Source organism: Cetorhinus maximus, chromosome 14, assembly GCF_964194155.1.
Source record: "Cetorhinus maximus chromosome 14, sCetMax3.hap1.1, whole genome shotgun sequence".
NCBI lineage: Eukaryota > Metazoa > Chordata > Chondrichthyes > Lamniformes > Cetorhinidae > Cetorhinus > Cetorhinus maximus.
The window spans coordinates 101,030,426-101,047,207 of record NC_135892.1 but is presented as its reverse complement, the minus strand read 5'-3'; the positions used below and the strand labels follow the sequence as shown (position 1 = coordinate 101,047,207).

At 43.0% G+C, this 16,782-nt stretch overlaps 1 non-coding gene across 1 annotated transcript; it reads right to left on the bottom strand.

Annotated features, from left to right (window-relative positions):
• Nucleotides 1–1,230: 1,230 nt before the first annotated feature.
• trnae-uuc (transfer RNA glutamic acid (anticodon UUC)) lies at nucleotides 1,231–1,302 on the bottom strand. Its single transcript has one exon. It is a non-coding gene; the product is annotated as a tRNA-Glu (tRNA).
• Between the last annotated feature and the right edge of the window lie 15,480 nt (nucleotides 1,303–16,782).

The window sequence follows — 16,782 nt, the reverse complement described above, 5'->3', positions numbered from 1 at the left end:
TGGTCTAGCCATATAAATACAGTGGAGGTCAGAGGCTTGGAATTCTGTGGAGAATAGCTCACCTCCTGTCAGGCAAAAGTCAGGATGAATGCTGCTCCAGTAACACTCAAGAAGCTCGACACCATCCAGGACAAAGCAGCCTACTTGATTGGCACCCTATGCACCATCTTAAACATTCACTCCCTCCACTATCGATGCGCAGTAACAGCTGTGAGTACCTTCTACAAGGCGCACTGCAGAAACTCAGCAAGTCTCCTTCGACAGCGTCACCAAGGGAGCACAATCACCATGGAAGTTCCCCTCCAAGCCATTCACCATCCTGACTTGGAAATATAACGCTGTTCCTTCCCTATCAATGAGTCAAAATCCTGGAAATCCCTCCCTATCAGCACTGTGGGTTCCTACAACACATGGACTGCAGCGGTTCAAGAAGGCAGCTCACCACCACCTTCTCAAGGGAAATTAGGGATGGGCAATAAATGCTGGCCTAGCCAGTGATGACCACATCCCATGAATGAATAAATGAAAAAGAAAGATAGCCAAGTATAGATATTGGAAATGAAGACCCAACAGCCTTGTCCTGGCAACAACTGAGGGTAAAAACAGAATAGGAAGAAGAAAAAGCAGATGACTGGATAACATTGAGATGTGGACGGAGGGAGGCTTGAAGAAAGCCGAAGAAGAAGCAAGACGATGCTAACGGCCCCACTAAAGCTATGGTGACAAAGAACAAACAAATTATTTAATTAGATGCGGCAATGCATTTGCCCCATGCGACCTATCAAGTTGTTTTCATCTTAGTTCCTTAACAGGTTAGCGCCCTCATGCACAGATGAAGGAGATGGGTGTATATTAGACAACCCCAAAGTAAACATAACCGATTTGCTAAGGCTGTGGTTGAGATCTTCCCAGCTAACAGTCTTTAGTGAATCTGACAAGAGAGCAAGATATATTTTGATGTCCTTAGAAGCATTCATTACACAAAGGCGTTTGGCATAATGGAAAGGGTACACTGTGAACTGATTAAAAAAATACCAGAGACAAGAGATTAGAATTATGAAAGAAGGCTTGAAAGATATGAGATTTTTTTTTACTGGAGTAACTCTTTCGAGTACATTCACAGTTCTTGACTTTTTTTTTTCCGGGAGTGGGACATGAACCCACAACCTTCTGACTCAAAGGTGAGGGTGCTATGAACTGAGCCACAGCTGACACCTCAATAAATTTGCATTCCCTGACCGGGAATCGAACCCGGGCCGCGGCGGTGAAAGCGCCGAATCCTGACCGCTAGACCACCAGCGAAACTGGCTAGGGGAACATAGGGGCAGAAGTAGGTAATTTAGCCCCTCCAGCCTGATACGGCATTCAATTAGATCACAATTAGTCTGTATCTAACACCAAACACCTGCCTTCACTCCTTAACATTTACCTAACAAAAAATGATCAATATAGATTTCAGGTTTCTACTACTTTTTGTGTGCTTCCTGACATCATCCCTGGAATAGCCTAGATTACAACAGGTTAAAAGGTGATCAGATAGAAGTTTTCAAAACTCCATATGATTTTGATAGGATAAATGGAGCTTATTGTTGGTTGATGAATTAGTAACAAGGAGGCATTAGGTCAGGGTCATCACTAGAAGAATGAATGGAAAGTTAGAAGAATGTTTGCTTATACAGAGCATAGGAACATAGGAGCAGGAGTAGGCCATTCGGCCCCTCGAGCCTGCTCCACCATTCAACTAGATCATGGCTGATCTACTTCAATGCCATTTTCTCGCACTATACCCATACCTCTTGATAGCTTTAATATCTATAAATCTATCGACCTCTGTCTTGAATATACTCAATGACTGAGCCACCACAGCCCTTTGGGATAGAGAATTCCAAAGATTCACCACCCTCTGAGTGAAGAAAGTCCCCCTCATCTTTGCTCTAAATGGCCTACCTTTTATTCTGAGACTGTGTCCACTGGTTCTGGACCTCAACCCACCCCCAACCAGGGGAAACATCCTTCCTGCATCTACCCTGTTGAACCCTGAAAGAATTTTGTAAGCTTCAATAAGATCACCTCTCATTCTTTTAAACTCTAGAGAATACAAGCCCAGTCTCCTCAGTGTCTCCTCATAAGACAATCCCGCCATCCCAGGGATCATTCTGGTGAACCTTTGTTGCGCTCCCTCTATGGCAGTATATCCTTCCTTAGGTGAGGAGAACTGCACACAACACTCCAGGTGCACTCTTACCAAGGCTCCATACAACTGCAGCAAGACTTCAGTACTCATGTACTCAAATCCTGTTGCAATAATGACCAACATTCCATGTGCCTTCCTAATTGCTTGCTTCACCTGCCTGCTAGCTTTCAGGGACTTATGAACAAGGACACCCAGGTCCCTTTGGACATCAACACTTTCCAATCTCTCATCATTTAAGAAACACCCTGCGTTTCTGTTTTTCCTACCAAAGCGGATAACTTCACCTTTTTCCACATTATATTCCATGAACACGAGAAACTTTACCAGAAGTGATTTACCACATGGAGGCAGACACTGTAACCTCATTCAAAAGAAAATTAGCTAAGTGTTTCACAAAAGAATAATATAAAAGAATATGGAGAAAGGGCAAGGAAATTAGATTAGTGTAGATAGTTGCTCATGATGAGTTAGCCCAAAAGGCCACATGGCCTCATCTATGCCGAGATTCTATGAAAAATAGTTTTAAATGACTTAGAGTGTAATCATTAATATAATGGATCTTTCCCTTAGTGTTCTATTAACTGATTGAGGAAGTGTATTTGTTTTACAAAATGAACAGGATCTGGAAAGCAATTTGTATGATTACACATAGATTGTGTGTTCAGAATAATAGAAGTGTAAGCACAAAATTTACTTAAAGTTTGAAGCAATGACCATACTTCTTCGAAAACAACATCAGTCATTTTGAAGCCATGTAATATTGGCCTGGTTCCTCCTATAAAGGACTGATAATGGTGCTGGGTACTTGTGTATACAAACATGGAATCACAGAATCATCACATGCTTCCATGTCTCTACTTGAGCCCATTCCTATACGCTGTTTGCTCATGCTCCATACTCATGTATACACCAATGTATACACATGCAAATGTGCAATCTGTAGCCATGCATTCTCAAATGAAAGTGCGCACTGTCCACTGGGACAGTTTTTAGCTATTTGACTGAGTATTGTTATGAACAATGTATAATTTTAAGTTGAACTTATATATATTTGTCTGTTAAAAAAGGTTAAAATTGTTTCAGTTTCATTTAGGTTTTGTTTATGAACCTTGGTACCTGGGAATCTGGATAGACTTGTCTTTTGGGTTTGTTTGTATATATACATTTTTAATGAGGTCTACAACCTCTTATGTTAAACAGACAGGTTAATAGGGGTTGAAAATTCAGTGATTCTGGAATACAAAACACAAAGTAAAGGAGTAAAAACAAAAAAATGTTGGAAAAACTCACCCAGGTCTGGCAGCATCTGTGGAGAGAGAAACAGAGTTAACATTTCAAGGCTGCATGACTCTTTACACAGACTCAAAACGTTAACTCTGTTTCTCTCTCCACAGATGCTGCCAGACCTGGGTGAGTTTTTCCAGCATTTCAGATTTCCAGCATCTGCAGTACTTTGCTTTCAACAAAGTAGAGAAGCCTTACTGTTGCCTAGCGACAGCGATAGGGTGACACAGACACAGAAAAGACAGGAGTTGAGAGAAGCGGGGTTCAGTGTGGACATCAGAGAAAAAAGCCATGGATTTAAAGCTCTCTGAGAAGAAAAACTGCAAAGCTACTGGGGACAGTAGTTAACTGAATAATCAGTTATTGGACTCAGGAAAGTGATCAGTTTAGCAGAGGTGCTACTGGAAGACTGAGTTTAGGGAGCTCATTTATTTGCTCTGCAGTTGAAGAAACAGTGAGTTTAATATATGGTTTTGGGGTGGCTCGGGGAGAGATACAAGTTGGATGTGAAGCACCAAGTGACTGCTCAGGATTTCACCAGAAGAACACCATTTGCAACTGTGCCAGTCCCAAGCGTGAAGCCTTTGTGTCAAGCTAGTGATAACTCTTCACTGATTTATATGTCTGCAGAGATATTTCTGGGGTAAAGCAATAGAGTGGATTTGAATCATCTTCTTGTGTTTGTGTTGAAATCTTTCCAACCTTTTTGTCTGGTGTAATATAGTTCACTCTTCTTGTTTTAATAAATATTTTATAATTTGTATTAAAAGTTCATCAGCAGGCTCCTGTGAATTTGTTCAGTAACTTTCCTCCACAGTTTCTAAAAAAAAACAAAGTGAGGGTCTATCAAGCCAGGTTTCACTTTGGAATCTGACTTGTCCAGTATTAACAGCAGCTGGGATGGTAACAGTATCATCTGCCAGATGTCTTGTTCAAAAAAGACATCGACTTGTAAATAAAATGTTCTGAGCATTTCTACATTATGTCTAGATTTTATATTATTCATATATTGTGAGCTTTCATGACAGCACTTTACACCCATGAAGGAATATAAAATATTTTGACATTTGTCTACCAGTCTAGTAATCCCCTCAAAGATAGACAACAGAGTTTTGAAAATGGCTGTCATACATTACAAGATGCCAGGTTCTACTTGAATGCAGAGGCTTGAGTGAACTGTGAAGCTCCGAATTTTCATTTTGTTGAGAAGCTTGAATCCATTAGGAGGACAAATTGCATCAGAAGTAAACCACGTGAGTTGACATTCCTCTGATCAAAGAAAACGAGGGAAAGTCAAGTTTAAGAAAATGTTAGTGAAATTAAAGGAATTGCATGGGGACTTCTGAGCACCACAGTTAGAAATACAGATTTATGAGTGTCAATGTCAACCAATCATGAAGTACCTGGAATAATGACCCTATTGCACTTCTAAAGGAGCAAATAAGTCAATTGTTCCTCATAAATTTCAAACAGGGCAAGATTCCAGCTGTAGATCAAAATAGCTCAACATTAGCTGCACAAAGCCAATTCCACTGATGCAGTTCTGCAACTGATGATAAGCCTCATGATGGAAGAACATGGGGGAAGATGGTGGCATGGTGGTAATGACACTGGACAAGTAATCCAGAGGCCCAGGCTAATGCTTTGGAGACATGGGTTCAAATCCCACCATGGCAGCTGGTGGAATTTGAATTCAGTTAATAAAATCTGGCCTTATAAAGCTAGTTTCTGTAATAGGGACCATGAAACCACCATTGATTGTTGTAACTACCCATCTGGTTCACTAATGTCCCTTTAGGGAGGGGGGGAAATCTGTCATCTGGCCTACATGTGACTTCAGACCCACAGCAATGTGGTTGACTCTTAACTGCTCTCTGAAATGGCCTAGCAAATCACTTAGTCAAGGGCAATTTGGATAGGCAACAAATGCTAGCCTTGTCAAAGCTATGAAACATGGCTCTATGTCACAGATAGTCCAAATGCCACAACTCTGATTGATGGGATGTAGCATAGGCATGGTGGGATGAATGGCCTCTTCTAGTTCTACAACATTTTTTGACAAGCAGTGTTCCCCAGGGCTCTGAGCTGGACCCTCAGTTTTCAGCATATATGGTAATGACTATGATGAAGAAACAATGTTGTATACCGAGGTTGCAGATACCACTCAGTTAGAAAGCATAGTAACGTGTGGATTGGGAGTGGCAGGCTACAAAGGGATGAAGACTAAATTGAGGTAACATTAACTTTGAATGATAATTTAATGGATGATGTCAATTCAGTCATTATATATCTCTCCTAATTTTCATTTTTATTACCCCCAGTGGGTGAGGTAAAACTATAGCACATGGAGTTCAGTGTTAGGTTATTCACTTTGGATCTGAGAAAGACAAGTTGGAAATTTTCTTAATGGTGTGTGACTAGGTGCTGTGGAAGAGCAAAGCTGTTTGGGTATCCGGGTATATGGTATATACTAAAAGCCAAGCACACAGATACAAAAGTAATCAAGATGTCTCATGGAATATTAGCCTTTATTTTGAGGAGGTTGGATTTCAAAATTGAGGAAGTGCTGCTTATATTGAACAGAGCCTTGGTCAGACCCTATCTGGGACATTGTGGGTACTGAATCTCAGAGAAGATATGTTGGCCTTGGAAGGGATACAGCATAGATTCACCACAATGTTACCAGGGCTTTAAGAGTTAAATTGTAAGGACAGGTTGGTTTGTATTCCCTTGATTTTAGAGGTTGGAGGGTGATCTAATTAAGCTGTTTAAAATGATAAAAAGTGTAAGGAAATGATTAACGGACTGGCTACAAGTTCAGAGCAGTGTTTGGTATGTGCAATACTTGCTAATTACATTGATACTTGTCTTAATTACAGTGATCCTGCTGAATTGAATAGAAGAATTTGAGTTGAATAGAACTGTTAATCTCAGCAAAATGGTTGAAATCAGCAGAAGCTGATTATAACCAGGCAGGTAATCACAGCAGGACGAGGGGAAGTCCTTATATGGCTAAGTCAATAGAAGACACCTTGGGAATAGGCTAACCAACCAACTGCTGATTATGCACCCAACTAACCAATCCACATCCAGAAGAGGATTGTGCATGAGCCCTTTGAAAAACTGTATTCTGTAAGTAGACCCTTGAAAAAGTCCCACATAGCAGTGCTGAAGAATGAAGACAGAAGATACGTATTGAAGGAAAGAGCCCTGGTGAACCAAGCAGGAAGACCTTGATCAATAATCGCTCCTAAGTAACCTGTGTAAGCCATCTCAGATTGACCACCTGAGGCATAACTGTATGATGCAATTGAAACTGTTTCATTTAAAATTCTCAATAAAGGTGTTGGATTTAGTGTGGGAGAGTGTCAATCATGTTTCTCAGTCTCCAAACTCAAGAAAGAGGTAAAATCACCTATAAGGGTTCTGATAGGATAGATACAGAGGAACTATATCCTTTCTTGGGTGAATCAGGTCAGGCATAATATAACAATTAGAACTAGGCTGTTAGGAGTAAAATCAGGAAGCCTCTTTTTCCACAAAAAGCGTAGAGGAAACCTAAGACTCTCAGAAAGGCTGTAGATGCTAAATGAACAGAAATTTTCAAGACTGAGTTCAATTGTTATCAGATAAGGGTATTAAAGGATCAGGATCAGGATCAAAAGCAGCTACTCCAGGTTGGAAGTGATCTCATTGAATAATGTATTCCTGTTCCTTTGCATATTTTAAATTTAAAGTGTGATAATCACTTAAAGTTCTGGCACAATTCAAATAGACATGAGATGAAAATAGTAATGCCAAAGCTGTATGCCAAAAATGCTACATGACTACAACTGTTAGCAAATCTATATTAGAAAACTGTAGCAGGGTTTATCTAAATGACATAACATGTGGCCATGATGGAAGAGTGAATGTACTGCAGAGAGAAATTTGGGTTGACCAAATGTATTAATTCCCACTGCACTTAGTTGGGCGCCAAGGTGGAATTGTATGGGTTGGAGAGTTTGGAAGCGTTGGTCCTGTGGAGTTAAGAGGGGACAACTGCACTAGTGGTGTGTACCATACTCATCATACATGCACAATATAATTCATGAACCTGTCCATTAACAATGAATGTGCACTATGCCCTTTTTGCCTGTGGCCCATGTAAGTGGGGCAAAGTACCCCACGGAGGCCTTACCCCACTTGCTTTTGCTTACCACCACAAAAAAAAAACTTATAGGAATTAATGAGAAGAATGGCGTTCCTTTTGGTGAGACACCAATGAGGTGATGTCTGGCTTCAGTCTCATGTTCAGCCGGTTTCTCTTCTTTGTTTCCAGCCCCATAAGTGTTGTAAATCTGACCTCATGGTTCTATGTTGTTAGGAATGGCAGCAGGTGCTTCAGAGCTATGTCAGCGGGTCCAGGACACTTGGACCATACATGGAGCCGGAAGTTCGTCAATTTTTCTCACCGAATACCAACTTCAGTGCCTCATATTTTGGACCAGCCCAATTTGAGGATCACTGCACCTGTGGATAAAAGAAGATGAAGTGAATAATTTGCACTCATAATCATAATATATTGTCTGCTCTCTTCACAGAACAAGGAGAACCTAGAGGACCACCAATTGTACAGGCACCACAAAACTGAGCAGATGCCACAAAATCCAATAACTGGAAGTCTCTGTCTCATTGCCACTTGACAATTGAACTGCAGATTTAACAATTATACTATCATTATGCTCATCAACAACAGGAGATTCTACAGGTTATTAAATGCGGTACATAGCTAGTGCATAAGCATTGAAATGGACCAATACCTTTCTATGCATTTCACACAGCAGTGTATTTTGAACGACCAATTCAACAGTGATAAAAATGGAAAGTGTTGGAGAAACTCAGTAGGTCTGGCAGCATCTGCGGAGAGAGAAACTGAGTTAACATTTCGAGTCCAAAATGACTCTTCAATCAGAACCCCTGATCCAACTGTGAATTCAACTGTGAGGTTTTTCGAGACTAATACTTCAAAACAGTCCAGTCAGTGAGTATAGGTGGACTTTCTTAACCTTGTGCAGGGTGTGGGGATGGTGTTGGTGGAGGTGGGGTTGTGGGGAGTGCTCAGCTGGATTTTATTCTGTCCTTGTCCAAACTCTGCCCCTACACCTTCCAGTAGGATAGTGATCAAGGAGTTGCAACCTTGGCTAATTTATTTGTCTTCCAGCCCGGTGATCTCGAACCCAAAAGTAATCAGTTCGAGTCAATCTGTAAAATACCAGCAATATTCAACACCAGCAGCATAATAGTCTTTTTCTTAAAAAAAGAAAAAAATCTGTCTAGCTCTTGTTTTATAAATAGAAAGAGTGGAGTTAGACCTTTCAATTCACATTAGCCGGTATTAATTGGCAATGACTGCCCAAGAAAATGCTTATTTAAAGTCAGTATTGAGGAACAAAGCGATCATCACTACAATGAAAGGGGACAGTTAAAATGTCATCCAGTTTGACTGCTTGTCACTTGGTCCTCCTGACTTCTGCTCCCTCCTTCGCTCCTGCTTGTTGTTTTTCTGGTAATATAGCTGCCTTCAGTCAATCAGGTGGACATGTCACTTTAAACTACGGCTGGAAATCTGAAATCAAAACAGGTCATGCTGGAAATACTCAGCTTTGACAGCATCTGTAGATACAGAGAGAGAGAGAGAGAGAGAGGAAAATGGAGTTACTGGGCAGAATTGTGCCCTTGTCTGGCAGGCTCGGCAGGGGTGGGCGGGAGGTTAACTGCCGCCCGCGATCAAGGCCAGGAGGTGATTGGCCAGGAGGCCAATTAAGGCCCGCCCAGTGTGAAACGCGAGCAGCAGCGGGCGGAGGGGAGTGTGAGCGGGGTGAGTGTGACCCTCATGCATGCGTGCTTCTTAATCCCCCTGAGGCACAGAGCTGTCTCAGGGAGATGAAGCATTTGCAAAAAAAAAATAAAGAAATAAATGATGTAATAAAACATATCCCATCATGTGACTCCATCACATGAGCAGGGGCATGTTATTAATTAAATTTTAAGTTTTATTTTTATTTGCTTTAAGGAAACCTTATCCCGCCCGTGGATGAGGTTTCCCAGAAAGTGGAAAGGCCGCTTGGCCTTTTCGCCTGCCCGCCAACCGTAAGGTTGGATGGGCAGTGAAAAATTGAACTTAATTGATAATTTAATGACCATAATAGGCCTTTTAATTGTTGGTGGGTGTGCCCACTGGATGAAATATCGCGCGACTGCGAGTTGACATCGGGACGCTTGGCCGACGTCAATGTGTGTCTTTTTACGCTAGAGTGGGCCAGACGCGCGCCCGCTCGCCAAGCTAAACATTTTGCACACTGTTTTGGATTGATGACTTGATCTGATGATTACTTTCAGTTTTTGCTTTCAGCGTTTTGTTCAATTTTCAATTCTTCAGAAGCTGAGTAGCCTCTTCTGGGATCATTTGACAACTTTCTGGGTGGACTATATCGATTTGTTGAGGTGCCTCAGACCCGTCTCCTCCTCTGCATTCTTTCCACTTTAATTCAGCAATTTGCCAGGAAACGCCAAAGGCACTTGGTTAAGTTCCTGGTCTCACCCATTTGGCCACAGGATGGGAAGGACAATCAGAGGGGTAGACACTGTGGGCGGCTGCCCGTATAGCTCCTTGTGATCGGCCTGAGACTGGCTTTGGCAGAGTTAGAACCAAGGCTGTGCTATCTGTTAGATGCGGGAACAATGGGGGCAAGATGATGAAATATAAAATAACTCAGAGGACATAGAGCAAGGCAGTCATTGGTGAATCAGTCAGTGGTAGGCCAACACTTGATGGTCAGATACGTGATACCCCATTTTTCTTGCCACCACAAAATCTTTGATGATATTGATCACAAAACAAAGGATGGTTAAGTCTGGAATTGTAAGCTAGACCATGGTGACAATGAAACTATCATCGATCGTTGTAAAAACCCACCTGGTTCACTATTTTCCTTTAGAGATGGAAATCTGCTGTCCTTACCTGGCCTGGCCTACATGTGACTCCAGATCCACGGCAGTGTGGTTGACTCTAGCTGCCCTCTACAATGGCCTAGCAAGACATTTAGTTCAAGGGCAATTAGGGAAGGGTAACAAATGCTGGTCTTGCCAGCGATGCCCACATCCCATGAATGGATAAATTAAAAAAACATTCAACTCCCATTATCAGGTGGGTTAATTGTATGGTGTAAGTGGGTGTAGGAGAAGGAATGCTGTTTGCCATAGACAGGCCTCAAAGTGATCTCACGCTCACCTTCCTCAGGGTATGATGGTGCTAGTTTACACATGTGGGTCTTTTTCCCTCAAATTTCCTCCTGCAGTCCAACTTTGCTGAAGTCACTACCTCACTCTATTGACGCCAGCAGCTCTCCGGTACTTCACACCAGTGGGTGCCCTTCAAGTGCGCAGTTAAACATATAGGGCTGAATTTTCAGACCCACCTGGGGGCGGGAACAGAGGCAGATGAAGCCTGAAAGTATTAGCTCTGGCCTGGACGCTGGTTTTCTAACATCGTTCCCAGTGCCAGTAGGATTGGTGCCCGGCGAGTAGCCGATTACGCTCATTAAGAAACAAAAAGAGAAAATGCTGGAAACTCCCCACAGGTTATGGCAGTATCCGTGGGGAGAGAACAGAACCAATGTTTCAGATCTGTGACCTGTCATTAGATGTTCTTGAAATGATCCTAACTTCTATTTCCCATTCCCATAGGGAAAGTCCAGCCATTATTAGTGTGACAAACAAACAAACTAGCTCTATCCTAGCATGGTGTAACTTCTGGTGCACGCCATTGCCTTAACCATATCGCACTAATGCAACCTCATCCTTGCACTTTCTGTCGTGCTAACTCCCCATTGTGCTTAGTGAAGTGACAGCATGGTCTCCACCATTACCACCATGCTCCAAGATGATTTCAACACAGCCTTTATCATCTGCTAACAGCGATTCATGATTCACCAACAGGCAGCTGCTCAGGTACCCTGGCAATCTCCACAGCCAACTATTTAACCGAGCACATTGTTCTCAGCCAGGCTGAACCACCCCTGGTCCAGGCTGCGTTCACCACAGCTGCAATTTGTATCCAGGCCTCCTCGGTTGTGGTAGGTGGGTTTTGATGGCCAGCAGGGTACAGGATAGATCTCCCCTTCTGGTCCTCTTCTACTACCACTTGAAGGTCCTGTTCAGAGAAACGTGGGGCTGCTGGACCCATCCCTTCCCCAGCGTCTCCTTTGTGAGACATTATATCAATAAAAATGTAAGGCAGAAAGGGTCATGAGCCATTCAGATTACAATGCTCTCACTCACTTCTCTGTGCTTACTTACACTAACAATTTTATGCATATCATTAGTTAATGGTGTGTTGGAGAAAATGGCTCTTCACAAATACTTGGTGCCATGTACTGTCACTCCGAGGTAGCATGCTGTGTTCCGTGCCCACTGACAGCCATACTGGGTTACTCCCTCTTAGTCACTCTGTTATGCCGTGACAGTGTGCAGCTTGTGAGGGACCTGGCCAAGGGTCAACGATGTGGACACATCCTGATAAATGGGTGGCAAGAGGGCAAGTGGATGGTTTAATAAGCATGGCACTATTCATCATTCATCCACTGAGTCTTGGCAGCTAACTACATGACTGCAGAATATCTGTACCAGGTCGTGTTGGCAAGACAATGCCATCTCCATGGGCGTATCTTGTGAATTGACTCCATGCTTTCAGTGGTTCAGTAAAGTACACTGTGAATAGGCAGCAACAATGACAAGTCCCCATAGGGAAAGCCCATGATGGGCCATCCGTTCCAGGGTCAGCTAACAGTTGGACAAAATTTACATTGTACCTACTCACCTGAGGTCTCCTTCGAGGCACAGGATGTTAACCATGGGCGGCCTGCCTCTCAAATTGGCCTTTCTGGAGACCTGCTTTTTTTTATATGTACCCAAATCAATCCAGCCTGCACCGAGCCGACCTCTGACCCCTCACTACTTCCAGGTTCACTCAACCCGACTCCTATTTTCATATCCACCCCCACCCCCACCCCTCCGGAAAAAAAATCTGACGTGCGGACCGGACGTTTTTAAAAATCGGGTTTGCGGAGCCCGGAATTCTCACAACTCTGCGCACCCGACACACCGATAAAAATTCAGGCCTAAGACTCATCGCATCGTGCATTGTATTATTTCCCCCTCTAGTAATGCATACAGAAAACATAACTATTTTAAAGGTGTGCCACAACAGACGTAGCTTTGTATCATTCAGAAACTTGCAGTTTCTCTAAAGCACCTTCCTGCAGATCGTTGATAAAGATAGTGAAGAACAATAACCCTAACACTGATCGCTGAGGGATCTTAGTAATCATCAATTCACAAACAGGACCATGCCTATTAATAGCTATCTGCAGTGTATGAGAATGCAATCAGATTTTTCTCCAGCCCAGCGGCAGCCCGTTAATGCTACAATCTTATTTAGTAGAGCTTTCCACAGCAATTTATCAACGCATTTTTGAAACTCAAGTGCACAACATCAACTGAGCATCCAGCAGCCTACTGACTTTGTCTGTTCCATAGAAAACCCAAACCAAGTTGGTGAGACAGGACCTTCTTTTCCAGAAGCCATGCCGGGACTCCCTAATGATACCGGCTCTTTCTGGGAGCATCTCCATTGGCAGGCTGTTTGACAAAGGGAGGCATCACAACCCATCTTGACTTGCCTAATATTGATATGTGCTCTATTCTGTTGTCCAAGGGATGTGGCCATTGCTGGAAAGGCCAGCATGTATTGCCCATCCCTAATTACCCTTGAGAAGATGGTGGTGAGCCGTCTTCTTGAACCGCTGCAGCCCGTGTGCTATAGGTACACCCACAGTGCAGTTAGGGAAGCTCCAGGATTTTGATCCAGCAACAGTGAAGGAAGGGTGATACATTTCCAAGTCAGGATGATATGTCACTTGGAGGTGTTTCCATCTGTCTGCTGCCCTTGTCCTTCTAGGTGGTAGAGGTTGCGAATTTGGAAGGTACACCTTATCTATTCCTCTTGTCATGTCTTGTATGGGCAGGAAGATAATGCAAATTTTTATAATGTCATATCTTAAAAAGGAATTGAAGTCAAGAAGGCTGCAAAAAAGATGGCTGCATAAGGATCACCTTACAGTGAGAAACGGGGGAAATTATAATGGGGAACAAAGAAATGGCAGAAGAATTGAACACATATTTTGGTTCTGCCTTCACAAAAGAGGACACATATAATTTCCCAGAAATGTTAGGGAACCAAGGGTCTAGTGAGAGGGAGGAATGTGAAGAAAATCAGTATTTGTAAAAAAAATGGTGCTAGAGAAAGCCCCGGGGCCTGATAATCTACATCCCAGAGTACTAAAGGAACTGGCCCTGGAAATATTGGATGCGTTGGTGGTCATCTTCCCCAAAATTCCATAGACTCTGGAGCAGTTCCTACAGATTGGAGGGTGGAAAATGTAACCCCACTATTTATAAAGGAGGGAGAGAAAAAACAGAGAATTATAGACCAGTTAATCTAACGTCAGTAGTGGGAAAAATGCTAGATTTGATTATAAAAGACGTGGTAACAGAACACTTGGAAAGCATTAACGGGATCAGAAAAAGTCAGCATGGGTTTATGAAAGGGAAATCATGCTTAACTAATCTACTGGAGTTTTTTGAGGGTGTAACCGGTGGATGTGGTGTATTTGGATTTCAAGAAGACTTCTGATAAGGTCCTACAAAAGAGGCTAGTGGACAAAATTAAAGCACATGGGATTTTTAAAAAAATTCATTCATGGGATGTGGGCTTCGCTGGCTGGGCCAGTATTTACTGCCCATCCCTAGTTACCCTTGAGAAGATGGTGACAAGCTGCTTTCTTGAACCTCTGCAGTCCATGTGGTGTAGGTACACCCACAGCGCTGTTAGGGAAGGAGTTTCAGGATTTTGACCCAGCGACAATGAAGGAACGGTCATATAATTCCAAGTCAGGATGGTGAGTGCCTTGGAGGGGAATTTCCAAGTGGTGGTGTTCCCATCTATCTGCTGCTCTTGTCCTTCTATGTGGTAGTGGTTGTATGTTTGAAAGGTGCTGTCTAATGAGCCTTGGTGAATTCCTGCAGTGCATCTTGTACATGGTACACACTGCTGCTACTGTGCATCAGTGGTGGAGGAAGTGGGTGTTTGTGGATGTGGTGCAAATCAAGCAGACTGCTTTGTCTGGACGGTGTCCAGCTTTTTCAGTGTTGTAGGAGCTGCACTCGTCCAGGAAGTGGGGAGTATTCCATCACACTCCTGACTTGTGCCTTGTAGGTGGTGGACAGGCTTTGGGGAGTCAGGAGGTGAGTTCATCGCCGCAGGATTCCTAGCCTCTAACCTGCTCTTGTAGCCACAGTATTTATTTGGCTAGTCCAGTTCAGTTGGGGGCAATATACTAGCATGGATTGAGAATTGGTTGACAGACCGGAAACAGAGAGTGGGAATAAATGGGTCTTTTTCCGGATGGCAGGTGGTAACTAGTGGTGTACCTCAGGGATCAGTGTTTGGGCCCCAGCTATTCACGATATGTATAAATGACTTGGATGAGGAAGCCAAATGCAATATTTCCAAGTTTGCTGACAACACAAAACTGGGTGGGGTTGAGAGTTGTGAGGAGGATGCAAGGAGGCTTCAGGGCAATTTAGACAAGTTGTGTGTGTGGGCAAACACATGGTAGATGCAGTATAACATGGATAAATGTGAAGTTATATGCATCAGTGTGAGAAACAGAAAGGCAGAGTATTATTTAAATGGTGATATATTGGGAAATGTGGATGTACAAAGGGATCTGGGTGTCCTTGTACACCAGTCAATGGAAGTAAACAGGCAGGTGCAGCAAGCAATTAGGAAGGCAAGTGGTATGTTGGCCTTCATTGCAAGAGGATTTGAGTTCAGAAATAGGGGTGTCTTACTGCAAGGCCTTGGTGAGACCACACCTGGAGTACTGCGTGCAGCTTTGGTCTCCCTGCCTAAGAAAGGATATACTTGCCATAGAGGCAGTGCAGCGAAGGTTCATTAGGCTGTTACTGGGGATGGCAGGACTGTCGTATGAGAAGAGATTGGTTCGACTGGGTCTGTATTCACTAGAGTTTAGAGGAATGAGGGGGGATCTGATTGAAACGTATAAAATTCTGACAGGGATGGACAGACTGGATGAAGGGAGGATGTTTCCCTTGGTTGGGGAGTCTAGAACCAGGGGCCACAGTCTCAGGATATGGGGACTGAGATGAGGAACAATTTCTTCACTCAGAGGATGGTCAACCTGTGGAATTCTCTACCACAGAAGGCTGTGGAGGCCGGGTTACTGAGTATATTCAAGAAAGAAATTGATAATTTTTTGGATATTAGGGGCATCAAGAGGCATGGAGGAAAAGCGGGAATATGGCGTTGAGATAGGGGATCAGCCATGATCACATTGAATGGCACAGCAGGCTCGAAGGGCCAAATGGCCTAGTCCTGCTCCTGGTTTGTATGTTTCTATGTCTATGTTTCTTTTGTGGATTGCAACACTCCGCTATCTCCAGGGGGCAAAGGACCATCCAGATTGCTGTTGACAAATGTCTTTTTCATGAAAAGCCATTTAAAAGGGTAATTTAAATTGAATGGGGTCATTCAATTACAAAAGCACAACTGTTTCAAAACTCTCAAAGTGTGAAAGGCAGCAACACAGGATGTGTATCAACCTAACCCACTACCTTTTTTGGAAGAAGAACTTTGGACTTGTAACTGGTCACATGATTAAGACAGCACTGTTTGCTACGTGTTCTTTTAAAATAATAGCAGAAGCTGTTGAGATCAGAAACACCATGAGAGACAGCATCTGAATAGTTGTCGCACTGGCTGCAAGCCAATTACACAGCCGAGATAAAACAGCTATATCTTGAATGCGGGAGAAGGATTCTCACCAACCTGTTCCACCTTCAAGTTCACCTGGCAGCCGACCTACTGGCAATTCAACTACAAGAACCCTCACAGCTTACTGAGAATTTTCTGCTTTACAAGACGTCGCCTCCAGCTAAAGCATCAATTCATCTAAGAAATTACAGGCCTGCTCTGAAAGAGACTAAAACAATACCAGATATTCATGGTATTTCTTTTTCTTAATCTGTGTCTAACCTTAGTGTGTATGATGGGGTATGTGAGACATCACGCTTCAACCTCCAGGGCAAGTGTGTGATAATAAACAATCCTCTTTGTTTTTAAATTCACAAAAGCTTGCTGCTATTGCTGTTCAAGTCCTCCAACCTCAAGTTGATTAAAT